The 15,120-nt window shown below is 42.8% G+C and overlaps 1 protein-coding gene across 1 annotated transcript in view; it reads right to left on the minus strand.

Moving 5' to 3' along the window:
• Positions 1-15,120, minus strand: part of RAI2 (retinoic acid induced 2) — a 378,829-nt gene that overhangs the window by 290,115 nt on the left and 73,594 nt on the right. The window lies entirely within an intron of this gene.

A 15,120-nucleotide genomic window follows, 5' to 3' on the forward strand; every position in this document is an offset into this window, starting at 1 on the left:
TACTTGGAAATGTGGGAGCTAACTTTTATTCAAAAATGGTGCAGTGTATCTCAACGAACCTGGGGAGAAAACAAGGCTGGAAAAACAGCTGTTTGATCCCAGCTGATCCACGGCCCCAGGTGCTTTGATTCAGATTGCAGCTGGGATTTGTTTTCCTATGAAGAGGCTGTAGCAACTGCTTTTATCATCTACTGTAAGTACAATAACAGCAGGAAATCAGGCAGTGCAGGCGAAATTAAGCTCTGTGACAAATGACTTGGTTTCTTTCCATTAACAATCATGATTTGACCTGAACTGCCTCAATTAGGGATTAGGGGTGGGTGCAAGAGAGAGAGAACCAAAGTGAGACAGAGAAAGGAGGGAGAGGAGAGGAGAGGAGACAGAGAGATGGGGTGGGGGTGGAGAGGAAGCAGAAACTATGACAGGATGTTAATTTGGTATGGCATATGTAAGTATGTTTTAGACCAAGTAGATGGGGTACTGTGTGATTTCACTATACCCCAATTCCTCACTCTAATAATTCGAGAAAGATCACAAACACTGTATTTATGAGAGCTCATTATGCCAATGCACCCATTGGATGAATGGTGTCACTGCTTAATGAAGATTTGAAACAAACGGATTCTGACTGCAAAGAAGTATACAGCTTTTAAGGGGAAAAAAAGCAAATAATTGGCAATCCTCCTGCCTTAAATTCTCTCTTCTGTTTCAGCCTTTAAAAATATATATCTTTTACATCATTTGTATCTCCCTGTTCACAGACACATTTCTCACAAGTAATAAAGCTTGTGAAATCAAGTTGGAGAGGCTCTTCTCAATTTTGCCCTTTCAGTCTTGAAACATGAAATATCATTTTCCTAGGCTTCCCACAAGACTGAAAAGCTGCACAAGTTACAACTTGTAGAAATTAAACACAGAATGTGAAGGAAGATAATTATGCACCCCCATCTGGTTCAGTGAGGCACTAAGGCACTTCATAGGGCAACATGATGCTGCTTGGGTTTTTTTTTTTTTTCCCAAGAAACTTATTTTTTAACTTTTTATTTAGAGAGATAGGTTTAGACTTAGAGAAAAGTCACAAAAATTGTACAGAGAATTCACACGTGTATACCCTTCACCCAGCTTTCCCTGGTGCTGGCATCTTCCGTGACTGTGGTACAATCATCAAAACCAGAAAATTAACATGAGCTATACAGTACTGCTATATAAACTATAGAATTTATTCAGATTTCACCAGTCTTTCCACTAATACGCTTTTCCCATTGCAGAATCTACCCCTCCTTAGGCACCGACAATGTGTGACACTTGCTCAGTTTTACCTTGTCTCTTCTGACCCTGACACTTCTGAAGAGTGCTAGCCATTTAACTTACAGACTGTCCCTCCGTTTGGGTTTGTCTGATGTTTTCTCATAATTAAGGTAAAGCTAAGCATTTTGGGTAAGACTACCAGAGAGATGATAACAGACCCTTCTCAGGACATCGTATCAGAGGGTAAATGGTGTTGATATGCCTGATTTTTAGCGACAGTAACACTGATCACCTGCTTCTGGTGTGACTGTTATGTTGGCCACACAATAAGTTACTGTTTTTCCTTTTGTAATTTATAAATACCTTTAGACATATGGCCTGTTTCTCCACAAATGTTCACCTGCTAATTTTAGCACCCATCAGTGGACCTTGTCTTGCAGGCAGCTTTTAAAGAACCACATCTGTAGTTGTCCAAAAAGCCTTCAGAAAGAAGACTCTGGAAGGATCAAACATGCTGCAGGAGTATCAGTTCACACAGTTGTGTAGAAGGGGCAATTCCCTCACTGGACAAATGCAAGCACTGGCCCCTTGGACACCAAAAATGTGTGTTGTTCTATTTCCTGGCTTGGGGTGAGTTGTAGATAATACCTCTAAGCTTTTAGGGAACACGGAGAGGCTTAGCTTTGCTGGAGAAAATCTTCTTGTCCATCTGTCCCCAAACAAGAAATAAAATATCCCAGTGAGTTTCACCATATGATACTGATCTCAGCTGCACCCCAAGTGATTTCTCACTTGGCTTATATCCTTTGGTTTGCAAGTGACAACCCCTCACCTCCATTCCTACCACCGTGCTCATGTGGGAAAACTTGAATATTCTTTTCTTTTATGCTTCTAGGACTTTGAGCAATTCCATGATGCATTTGTTTTCCATCTTTTTCTTTTTTTTTTTTTTAATGGCAGTGCTCATGGCACATGGAAGTTTTCAGGTCAGGGACTGAATCCAAGCCACAGCTGCAGGAACGCCAGATCCTTTAACCTACTGCACTGGGCCAGAGATTGAATTCGCACATCTGCAGAAACCCAAGCTGCTGCAGTCGGATTTTTAACCTACTGTACCAAAGTGGGAACCCCCATGGTACATTTCTCCATTTTTAAAGAAATTGCCAATGTCAGTATTGAACTCACCATTACCCATCTCATGAGGAACTCATAACCAGCCGGTTTGAATAGCTCTTGGCTTTTTATAGGTATATTAAGCTACCTTAAACCCAGAGATGTTCCTGAAAATTTTTGCTTAATTGGGAAACAACTCCATTAAAATAACCCTACAAAATTAAACCAGTGCCAGAATGGAAAGGAAGTTCTGATAAGCCCCTAACCTTCACTGAAAAATTCTCTCTAAGTGGAGAAAACACAATTTTAGTGTTCAAAGAGCAGAAATAAAGAAGAATTAAACTGAAGTCTTGACTTTTTTTTTTTTTTTTTTTGGCCCTGGTGTTAAATGTGTCTATAACCTTGGAGTATATTCTACTGGGCAGTGGAAATATCTTTACAGTGTATAACCCCACTCAATACTTCCCTTCCAGATGACCCAAGTCACAAGTTTGATTGACTCTTCCAATCCCAGGGGCAAAGGTAGCTTAGTGAGAGGAAACTATCCTAGAAGAGCTGAGATCCTCTCATGTTCTCATTTGCTCTTGGACTTAGAACTACCCGTGAACATCAGTAAAGTCTTCAGAACAGATGCTCACCAAAGGGTACTTCCTACCCCATGGACTGGTCTTGCCAAGCAAAGATAATGCTGCTGGCCATTGAGATGTGCTCCAAGGTGTCATTTTAGGACCAATAGGGAAAGGCCCTCACCCAGCCTCTCATCTAGCGCCACATAAAACATCAATACTCATTTGTGAGATGGCTGGCTGAAGTGGCCTGAGTAAGACTAATGTCAAAAAGACACTGCTTTGGAATTCCCTTCATGGGTCAGCAGAAAGGAATCTGACTAGTATCCATGAGGATGCAGGTTCAATCCCTGGCCTCGCTCAGTGGGTTAAGGAGATGGCATTGCCGTGAGCTGTGGTGTAGGTCACAGACGCAGCCAGGATCTGGCATTGCTATGGCTGTGGTGTAGGCCGGCAGCTGTAGCTCCAATTCAACCCGTAGCCTGGGAACCTCCATGTGCCGCAGGTGCGGTCCACAAAAAAAAAAAAAAAAAAAAAAAAAAACAACTTCACCTCTATGGGCCCATTTGGAAATCAAGGGTTTGACTGCCTAACTCCAACCAACTAAATTTATTGGACCACACTGTCTGTAAAACGCCAACATCTGTACTTAATAAAGGACACTTTGTTGATTTGATCAGGGAATCACTGAAAGGGAGGATTGTGAATTACTAGTTCCCCAGTGAGTTGCTTTTGGAAAAAAAAACAAAAAACAAAAAAAACCCAAGCCCCCAGAAGATGTTAACCACTTTGGTCTATTTGTTTTGAATGTCAGCCATTAAAGACCTTGTGGGCTCCAGAGAGGAAAGAATGAAGACTTGCTGCGGGAAAAACGGGGAAGGGGTGGGGAAGGTAAATCTATGCTAGTTAATTTCACTTATTGAACCATTTCATCTTCATGGCACCTCTGCAAAGTTAAATAGTACTGTCCATTTTATGAATGAGAAATGAGACTCAGGTTGAGAAATCTGGAATAGTAGAGTGAGACTCAAATCCATATCGGTTTGACTCCAAAGACTATTCCTTTTACATGACCAGAATCTGCTTTTATGAAGTCCCTCTGCATCTTCCCCATGACCTCAGCAACAGTAGACCAAGAGTTAGTTTAGAAAACTTCCTTTCTGTACATGTTGGCTCAGTCGGGGGCATCTTTGTCAACCATGGCTCTGGTTGGAAGACCCACTGTTGGAAAATGCTTCTAGTCCCAGTGGGCTCCTGTCTCCTCCCTCTGCTTCATGTGGAAGTATAAATGTACCTCCTGGTTGTATCCACACACTTTCTGAATAGTAAAGTGACTTGTCCAGCAGCCCTTTTGGCCTTCTGCATGTCCCCTGACAGCTTTAGGTAAAGCTGAACACTTCATGAATTTTTCTGAGAGCTGATACATAAAATCAACACCAAGAGAATTTTCCAGTGGTGACTGGGAACTCAGTAGATCCAAACCACTTTAAACTCCATTGAAAAGCTGAGAATTTGTGTTTTTTCTTCTGTCCTTTTTACTCCTAATTTTCCTCCTCTCAAGTGGATAAACAAAATCTTTTATTTTCTCATCAAAACACACATCATTAACTGCTAATCAACTCAAGGCTCAGAAATCCCTAAGAAACCTCTCAGTCTTCAGAAATGCCAGCAAGAAATAAAGTACCGTTGATAGAGTTTTGGCTAATGGGACAAGGTTGGTCTCGGGGGCTCCAAGTGCCAGGCAGTGCCATAAAGTTAGGTCAACAAGTAGGCTCTGTGTCTGTGGGTCATGAAAGACAGACAAGGCTCCCTGGATCTTAGGTGTTAATGCCTCTTGCTTGCCAGGGTCACGAGGGCTGGGATTGCCAAGAAAACAGGGTCAGGAGACCAGAGCCCCCCAGCCAAGGTCAGTTGGAGGCCAGGGAGTCTGGGAAAGGAGATGCAGGTGGTCTGGGAAGAACAAATGAGGCCCCTGGAATGAGCTAGAGGAGGCTGACTGCCTGCCTGTCTGACCACAGGCATAAAACACCCTCAGGTCTAGATGATGTAGCAGTAATAGGCCCCCAAAATGTCTCTCTAGGCTGGGGCAGGTGTGGTGGGTTTATGGAGGAAGCTGCCATGTGATACACAAGGAGAATGTAGGAGGGAAACGGGCCCATGCCAAGGCCATCCAACAGGTCTGGAACGGAGGGCAAGACAGGCGGACTTGCCTAAAATCCCTATAGGATGCCAAAGGGTCTTGGCAATTCCATTTAATTCAGTCTAACAAGTGTGGGTTGGATCATGCTATGTAGCAGTATAGGGAACAGAAAAGCGGGGGACACATGGAAACCCATACCAGTCCTAGATTTATCATTCATGTTTTTGATCCTAATGAGGGCCCTGACAATCCATGACAGGTGGGAAGGTGACATCTTGCTGAGGCTAAAATTAAATTATCGCCATTTGAGGCTGATGTGGAGAGTAAAGCATCTGACCAGCGACTGAGTCTAGGAGTCCTTCGGGCATGGCAGTTTCTCTGCTGTTTCCTACTGACTACCAAGAGGCGGTGTGGCACAGTGGCTAAGAGCACAAACACTGGGATTATACTGCCTGGATTTATAATCCCAGTTTTACCCTTTGCTAGCTATTTAACATGGGACAAATTAATCTCCCAGTGCTTTTGTTTTCCCATCCATGAAATGGGGTGAATAATGCTACTTACATCTTAAAATTGTCATGAAGATTAAATGCATTTATATAACATGACCTAAAAGTGTTAGTACCATTTTAAGCTTTAATAATTTCAGAAGTATAAATTCCATAAACTCACAATAATGATCATTCACAAGTTAAATTATATAAATTAATTTTACACTTCTTTAGTTTCATAAATTTATTTTGTGTAATGTGGACAGCACACGGAACAGTACTGGAAACATAGGAAATGTCTATTGTTATCCTCATGTGCACTTATACCTGGAAAGCTACACTTCCTCTCTCTCTCTCTTTTTTTTTTTTTTTTCTTTTTAGGCCTGCGCCTGTGGCACATGGAGGTTCCCAGGCTAGGGGTCTAATCGGAGCTGTAGCCGCCGGCCTACGCCACAGCCACAGCACTGCCGGATCCAAGCCGCGTCTGCAACCTACACCACAGCTCACGGCAACACTGGATCTTTAACCCACGGAGCAAGGCCAGGGATCGAACCTGCATCCTCATGGATACTAGTTAGGTTCGTTACCACTGACCCACAACGGCAACTTCTACACTTTCTTTCAAGAGACAAAAAAAAAAAAAAAAAAAAAAAGGCCTGGGAAAGCTTCCTTGCAAATACTAAGGATCTGCTATATTTCTACTGAAGTCATGATTCCAACTGTCAGGAATGAATTGGCACAAGGAACATTGCTACATCTTTACAAGGCAGCATCTATGGTTAAAAGTCACACAGTAGTTCAAAGGAAGGGGCAGATGGATGTGATCCAAACAAAACTTTCCTGGGACTAGGAGAGCACTAAGACCCCTTCCTCAGCATTTGAAGTCCTGGAAGAAAGGCCTTAGATAATAGGTCGTTTTATAACATCCTTTTAGACCTGCATCTTTAGCATCTCCAAGTGCTATGATCTGAGTGTCATCAAAACACACCAAAAATTAGATCCCTGCCAGCCTGCAGTACAGCTTCAAATTCCACCATTATAGGCTCACAGACTCAGCTACAGCCACCGCAGGGAATGATTTTATTCATCAACACTAGAGTGTGACTTTGTTTAATCAGCTGCTTTCCTCAAACAGCCAGCTGAGTGGCATGGAGCGAAAAGAACAGCAGTTCTGAAGGTAGCAGAGGAAAGGAGAATTTGCAAAGCAGGGTCACTGCCCTGAGGGATGAGCGTTCTGTTGAGTGGGCGCTCCAAAAAAGGCTCTGGGAAGACAGGCCCCTGTGAAAGGAGAGGAAACACTTCAGGGAAGAAGACAGGCCTAGAAGGGGAAGGAGGGCAGCAGCCTTGAAGCCGTACAAGCCTTCTGCTGCTGTATTGCCCACGAATCACGGCAAAAATGCTTCGTGAATGATTAAATGATCAGTTACAGTATTCTTGAAAAAAGGCTTTTTAAAAGAGTTACAACCAGACAGAAATGTTATACTTTACTATTGAATGTTGCTGAATTCTAATTTGCTTGTTTGCTTGCTTCGCAAAAGAATTACTAGTCCCTCACCATAAACTTGCAAAGTAATTTATATTCTTCACGATTAGGTTCCCTTAAGATGAATCACGCGGTAATGTAATTAAAAATGAAAACCCTAACTCCTCATTTTTAAAATGCGATAGTAACAATATTTCTTCGATAGGATATAACACTTCAAGCTTCTTTTTAAATCTGTCTTATGCGTAAGATGGTGCTTTAGTGGTAGAAGTTAATTGCACTAAAATGGTAATGCAAAACCACCAGCAACTTGCAGCCATATATCTTATACTTGCTCACATCAATGCTGTGATTATAATTAAGAACGCATGCTTGTGTCTAGGATAAATCTCCAAATTGTGACATGTAAAATAAGATTTAAGATAATTATTTTCTTTCTAGTCAACCCCTAAATCAAAGGAGAACGTGTGGAGAGAGATTTCGTAGAAACTAAGGATAGAGTGACCTGCCCTTAACTGGAAGTCACGTATCTGGCTCATGTAAACTTGGGGAAAATTGCCAAGAATGTAGATCTAGTATAGCCTATATGTACCTACCAAATCACAAGTGTAAGGAAGAGTCTAGAGAAGTGCTCAGGCAGATGACTTCACGAATTGGGGTGTGCATGAGCACCCCTAAATGGGAGGTGCAGTTAGGTGGAGAGTTTGAGGCTGCACTGTCAAAGTGGCACAAGTGACAGTGGTGAGTAGTGAGGAGTCAGACCCTAGGACACAAGGCTCTGGCACCACTTACATATGTTCTCCCTGGGGCTGGGATTAAGGTGGGGGTGACAGAGGAGCCTAGATGGTGGCAAGCCTGCCCCTGAACTGAGGAGTCCCCATAAGGGCAGGACTCTGTCTTTTCCCCACTTCATCTCCAGGGCCTAGCACCTGGTGGGCACTCCACAGACACCCATCAACTGCCTGAATAACTCACTCCCCTCACTCAGGTTCCAAGGTTGGAAGATGTGGGAGACAAAGAAACCTCAAGGATCTGGAAACATGAGGAGGAGGTGGAGTAGGGAATGCATGACCCCCCGTAAATATCCTCTGAGCCATCGCAATCACCAAAAGGAGAGAAGAAAACGCAGTGTTTTCTACCCTCAGACCCTGAGAAAAAGAGGGGAAAGCTGAAGGGGTCCAAGTGGACTGAGATGAGAAAGCGTGGTGCCAGGAGGGACAGGGTGGGAAGTTTCTAAAGAGGGTATGCTTCCAGAGTCCGACCCTTAATAAAGCAGCAAGGGAATACCGTTAGAAGGTGAAGCTGTACGAGGCAGTCCTGTGGGCTGCAAAAATCTAAGGGCGACACGTTTTGGTGCAAGCCCAAGACAGCAAGAAAAAAAAGGAGAAACAGGCGAAGCTCATTTGGAATTTGGAGCCTGTGTGGTGAGGTCTGACCACCACATTGAACATTTGAATTCCTGGTGAAGGCTCTGCTTTGCTTCTTCCCTGTATGGTTCGAATTACGAAGGGTTGGATCTTTCTTTCCTGCTTTCCATTCAGGGGTAATTAATAAGCAAAGGAAGATGTGCACATGGGTAAAACTTCCCCCAGGCTGGCCAGGGAACACAGAATGGAGCGTCTTACTCTAGTTTTTACAAGGAGTCAAGAGCAGAGGGCATCCTTGCCGGTCCTCTGCTCTCCACCAAGGCCAGGACAGAGCCGTACGCTAGCTGAAACCCAGCAGGCCCAGTTTTAACGTCTACCCACCCAGAGACTTGTTGAAAAACCAACCTCATTCCTCTGCTTTTAACCCTCTTTTCCATAGAAGTTTCCAGAACAATCCAGCAAAGGAACCAAAACTGCGAATGTCCACAAGATTTCCAAACAACAGCAGCAATAAATCTAATACAACAACAACAACAAAAAACCTCACCCAAACATTTAAAAGTTAAACATGCCAGTGTTTTCCTTAGCTTGAGGCAAAAATGACTTTTTTATTACATGGGGAAAAGAAGCATGAAATCTCACAGGCCTTTGCCAAAGCTGAAACTCTCTGGGTACGCTTTGAGAAGGAGCAGGACGTAGAGCGGGCCGTGGAAGGCATGCTGTTTAATTAGAAGTGCATGGGTCTCTTTGGCTCTATAGTCCCAATATTCACCAAGCTCTCCCCTGCCTGCTCCTCTTTCATTCCCTGGGAGGGGAGGCCTCTGGCGTCAGCAGAGGTTCTTTTGTGGGGAACACACAATGAAGAGGGCAGGCTCACCACAGCTGACCAGAAAGGCTCTGACAAAGCAGGCCTTCTGTTTCTTGCTTCGCAGTCCCTTCATAACAACTTCCTATGGATGTTTAGATTAGAGGAATTCCTTTTTTAGGAAACAGATGTGTTCGGAGCAGAGAGGTCGTTGGGTATGGGCTGTGAGGCCAAGACCGTCTGGCTTCAAAGCCGGGATCTGCCGCTTGTTAGCTGTGTATCTTGGGCCAGTTAATTAGGTCTGCTTAGCCAAACTTCTTCCTCTATAAGATGGAGCTAAGACGACCTACCCCGCAAAGTGGTTGGGGAATTAGGGGAGATGTATATGAAGTACTGGCCAATCCATTACTGCTTTCCTTTTGACATCAATGATGAATTCAGGGATGCTGTCCCATGGGAAGCATTTCCTGACTCATGAGTTGAAACTTTTGATGCTAACAAAGAGGTCAAGATGAGATTTAGCCTCCTGCATTTCAGAGGGATTGAATATTTTGAAATTTCAAGAGTTCAACTCAGAGCTAGTTTACTCCTGACTTGATACACTTCATAAGAACCAACTGTCACATACTGCCTTTCCTTTACACGGGGCAACCAAATTTGCTTGGCAACCAAATTCTTCAGCTTCCATAGGAGCTAGAGCACAAGCTGGACATCAGTAGAGAAAGAGCCCATGGGATACTGGTTCGGCACAGATAGACATGCAATCTAGAATGTTAGGTCTCTGCCAGATATCAAGTGAAATAACCCATTGATTTTTTTGCCAGGCAATTACAACCAGCAGAGCAGGTGTCCCCTTCCAGCACTGTGCTGACCTGCACACTGGGACAGATTTAGGTTCATGTCCCAACACAGAACCCACTGAAGACGGTCAGCCCTGTGCAAGTAGGAAGACCATTCATGCCTGCACTTTCTCTCAGATGTTGAACAACAATGCTACAGTGCTGTTGTGCACCTGCCCCCAGAGAATTCCTTCTTAACGTGTAAAAAATTTCATTACTATAACTTGTAGGCAAATTAAGGTAGAATGAATAAGATGAATAATGAATTTGGAGGAAAGTGTACAGGAATGCTGGAACCGAGCAGAACCCTGCAGCACCCCAACTCCCAAATACGAAACCCTTTTGTGCCCCCTGACTCTCATGTGTAGAAAAGCGGAAGTCTCCCATGCCTCCCAGAGTCACAAAAGCGCAGGCTGGAGTAGTTCATGATTAGGACAACGGTCACAGACTCAGTGTCTGATGAAAGAATGGGATTACCACTATTGCTCGGAATAATTTCTTTGTGGCTATTAGAAGAATCGTAGCTTGCTCTGCCCATAAATGTAAGAAAGCAACTAAAATCGCCAGCAAAGAGGTGCTACTGATCCATGTCAACATCTTCCACCCTGAAAATACAGTGCTTTATGTCAGCTTGAAGTTACAAAAGATGGACCTTCACCCCTAATCTTATAGAAATGGAATGGTGTCTGACAGGTGGGGATTTGTAAGCAGCTCTTTTGCCTCTTTCCTGTTTGTCTATTTTTGCTCCCCTTAGACCTTAATTATAAAAATGAGATCACTAGGTAACATTTAACTTAACTCCTAATTTTCGCTTTACTGACTGTATACAATGCCTTGCCTAACCTGTTGATTCCTTTCCTGGATTAGAAGGAGTAAGAATGAAGAATTACATAACTAAAGAATGACTAACTCTAGTTCCCTGGTGGCTCAGCGGGTTAAGGATTCAGCATTGTTACTGCTATGGCTTGGGTTCAGTCCCTGGCCTGGGAACTTCCACATGCCATGGGTAAGGTCAAAAAAAAAGGAATGACTGACTCTCTACTCTCAGCATCCCCCTTAGCAAATTTGCAGATGCACAACATGGGAAAGACAGCATTCAAGAGAAGATCAGAAGTCAACAGGTCTGCATGCAAAGGGAAAATGATGAAAACTCTGAACTCCTACCTTTTTTTTTTTTTTTTTTTTCCTTTTTCAGCCACCCTCATGGCATATGGAAATTCCTGGGCCAGAATTTGGACTAGCGCCTCCATAGAGACAAGTTGGAGCATTAACCCCCGAGCCACAGTGGGAACTCTCTGACCACCTACCTTAATGATTAACTGAGATTGTTTCCCCTCTTTCTGTTTATAAATTGTCATGGCTGAAGAGAATCTTCGGAGTAAGTCTCCTGAGAAGAGTCCACCTTCTCCCCAAATGGCCAGCTTTCCTGAATAAAGAATTTTTCCTTTCTACTGACACTTGCCCCTTGATTTTTGGCTTTTGAGTGGCAAGCAGCCGAACCTGAATTCAGTAACAATATTAATGTCCATTTGAAATATCCAAAGGGGTAATTGTTGCTAGACCCTTTCAAAAAGTAAAATCCTTTTCTCCTACAAGGAGATTTGGCTTTCTCAGCAATGAGACTCTCAAGGGAATGGACAATGTCGGACTATGAAATAAAGAGTTAACCACTGGATACATAGAGGTTAAAAGCACTGGTCTTTCAGAGACACAAGTTTCAATGTGTCTATACAAAGTGACTTTGAGTGAAATTCTTAACTTCCAAAAGCCTCGGTTTTATCATCTGCAAAATGGGGATGAGAAAGAATCTCCTTCCTTGGGTGGCTGTGAAGATGACCTGGGGTAGTGCACCCAATAATGGTACATCAGGAGCACTCAGTATTATGTATGCTATCATAATGAGACCTTTAGAGACCCAGGAAAGTCTTGGAAAATTCACCGTTCTGATGCCTATGAGTGGGCCTTAGATGACCACAGGAATTAGTTGGTTAGGAGGTCAGGTTCTGGGACATGGCCTAGGCAATAGGGAGCACTCAGTGCTGGCTAAGGCGGGCATGGTCTGCAGACTGATGTGTCAGAGGGAGTCAACAAGGTCTGAGTGCTCCTTCACCCCGATTTGTATGGCAGAGCAGTTACAGGTGCTTCAGTCCCAGCTACACAATGAGCAGGAAATGGTGCTTGGTTAGGGAAGGAACTGAAGTACTTGAATGGAAAACATTACATTGGCTACTTACGGGGGCAAGAGTCAATAATAACAGCACTGCCTTATATTTGTAAAATCATCTACAAAGTATCTTTGCAAATGTTACCTCATTTAATCCTTTCATCTGTAAAATGTGGCCAAGAAGGGCCTATTTTATTATCCCCATTGACAGAGGAGATTGTGGAGACTCTGAGATGCTAGGTGACTTGCCTACGGGGTAGACAGAATATAAGACCATGAGCGAAAGGTACTGGTGTGACAGGGGTACCTAAGTAACAGATACCAAAATCTCGGGGATCTAATATAAGAGCATATATTTCTTGGTTCCAGGATAATCCAATGTGCATATCTCTGTTCACTGGGGAAAACAGGGGTCTCGATGGTGATTCAGGGATCCAGGTGCCTGATACCTTGTGGCTCTACCACCAACATGTAGCTTCTCTGCAAGAAGGGCATGTTCTATAAGAGCATATCGGAACATACGTTTCTGTGAGGCAGGCCTACAAGTCATGTACAGAAATATCAATTCTGCTCACATTCTGCTGGCTAGAACTCATTGACATGGCCACATCTAACTACAAAAGAGCCTAGAAAATGAAGACTAGCTGTGTGCCCAAGCTGTGTGATTAACACAGATGTGATGAACAACATTAGCCCACCCCTACCATAGCCAGGAAACTACATCACCTAAATCCAAGGCCAGTGCTTCTTCCATAGTATTGGGTTCACACTGTAACGGACTTTTACTGAGATGATAGATATATGTGGCATAATCCAAGGCATAGAGGATACCTCTGCAGACCTTAACACGGAGAGACATAGAGGCAATTGAGAGAAGCCTGAAAGAGTGCTTTTTAGCTCCTAGAGAGGGACAGGGACGTGTATGATGTCAGCCATGCTGGGTCAACAGGCTGAAACAGGAGTCACGAAATTACCACAGGGAAGCTGTGTGCCTTATTATCAACTAAACTAGGTGTACAAAACATGAAGTAACACCACTAAGCAAGGGATAACTTGGGCTGTGGCTTTAGAGTCCAAATATCAAGTTCTAGTAAGAGCTCCCTGAGATCAAGGACTAGGTCTTTAATCCCTAAAATCCTAACACCGGGTAGTTTCTCAGGGCACATTTTGTTGAGTGAACGAAAGAAGAAATAAGTACACATTTTTAAGTTTATATTGTTTCCTCATCCCATCTTATGAAGCTCAGCGCTCCACATGTGAATCAGTGAAAGCTCTTGAATTCTCACTAGTGTCAGTGAGTAGATACCATCCAAGTCCATTTAATGAATAATTGAGAATTCACAACTATCCAAGTCAAAGTCCTGTGTCACAAAATGAACTTTTCACGTTGTGATAAGTGCAGTTTAATGTGAATTATTTATTATACTTTGTAGTGTGCTTTGTAAAAGTAATGAAGATTTAGTAACATGAGTCACTGCCAGCTCTTTGATGCTAAATGCCATTCCATGTCTGCACACTCCCTACATCACTGACTTTCAGATGCTTTACTGAGGGTCAGCAGGGCAGTATGGCCAAGGGAAAATACTGGAGCACTAAGACTGCAGGAACAGACTGGCAACATCAGAAGGAAGTGACCCACCATAAAAACTATCCGCTGTGTCAACCTCTATTCCACAACAGCAACGTGGGAAGTGATTTTGATAGTATGTGTTAGTAAAGGTGCACTAATTTCAATAAAACTAGTCTCCTTGGAATCTACTCATGATGTTTTATGGCAGGAGAATTTTTTTGCTAATGACTGCACTGTTCAAAAATCACATTCTTAGTTAACTAGAATAAAAGAAAATCCAAGTAAAGTTCTGGCCCAAAAGGTATAACCTGAAACCATTCATGAAGAAGCATCAGATAAACCCAAATCAAGGAACATTTTATGAAACAATAGGACTGCACTCTTCAAAATAAGTCAGTGTCATGAAATTTCACAAAGACAGGCATGAGAACTGTTTCAGGTTAAAGGGGACTAAAGACATGACTAGTGAATGCAATGCTTGATCCTGGAGCAGAATATAGACTGTCTTTAAAAACTGCTCTAAAGGAAATCATTAAAACAATCAGCAAAATTTGAATATGGACTCTATACCAACTAATTGTGGTGTATCAATGCTCACCACCAATAGTGGTGTATCAATTTCTGAATTGGATAGTTGCACTGCGGTTTTCTAAGCGAATGCCATTACACACTGAAGTATTTAGAGGCAAAGGGTCACGATGTCTGCAAGTTAGTCTCAAATGGTTCAGTAAATAATGAAAACTATATATACACAGAGAGAGAGATTTGGAAGTCCATTAGAATAGCTAGAGTTACCTCACCTAATACTCTATTTCATCAATTACTTGGCCTTATTATCTTACCCTCTGAAAAAATGTTAGTAAGTAAATCTAGGTGAAAGTTTATGGAAGTTCATTATACTATTTCCATCATTTTTCTGCAGGCTTAAACTTTTTCAAAAATAAAGTTAAAACACACACACACACACACACAGCCCACATCCCCACTCAGTATCAGCAAGTGTTAGAAGCAGAATAGGTCTTTCACATCCCTAAGGTATTAACCGTAAGACCTCACATGAAGTCGTGACTTGGTTAATATCCATATCCCTCATCAAGTACAATGAAACAAAACTTCCTGGAGAAAAAAAAAGGTATATGTGACAAGCAGAATAAACAAAGCCACCTTGAGATGTAGAGGCTAGCAACTGTCTGGACTTCCCTTAGGTTTGCTGCAGTGCTCGAAATTCATGCCCCACCAAAAATAGAAATGACTGTCAGGGTCACTCACAAAGAGTTGGAATGACAGTTGTTGAATCTTCAGATGCCAGAAATCCACCTTATTTGGAAGTCAGC

The sequence above is a fragment of the Phacochoerus africanus genome, chromosome X, assembly GCF_016906955.1.
Source record: "Phacochoerus africanus isolate WHEZ1 chromosome X, ROS_Pafr_v1, whole genome shotgun sequence".
Lineage (NCBI taxonomy): Eukaryota > Metazoa > Chordata > Mammalia > Artiodactyla > Suidae > Phacochoerus > Phacochoerus africanus.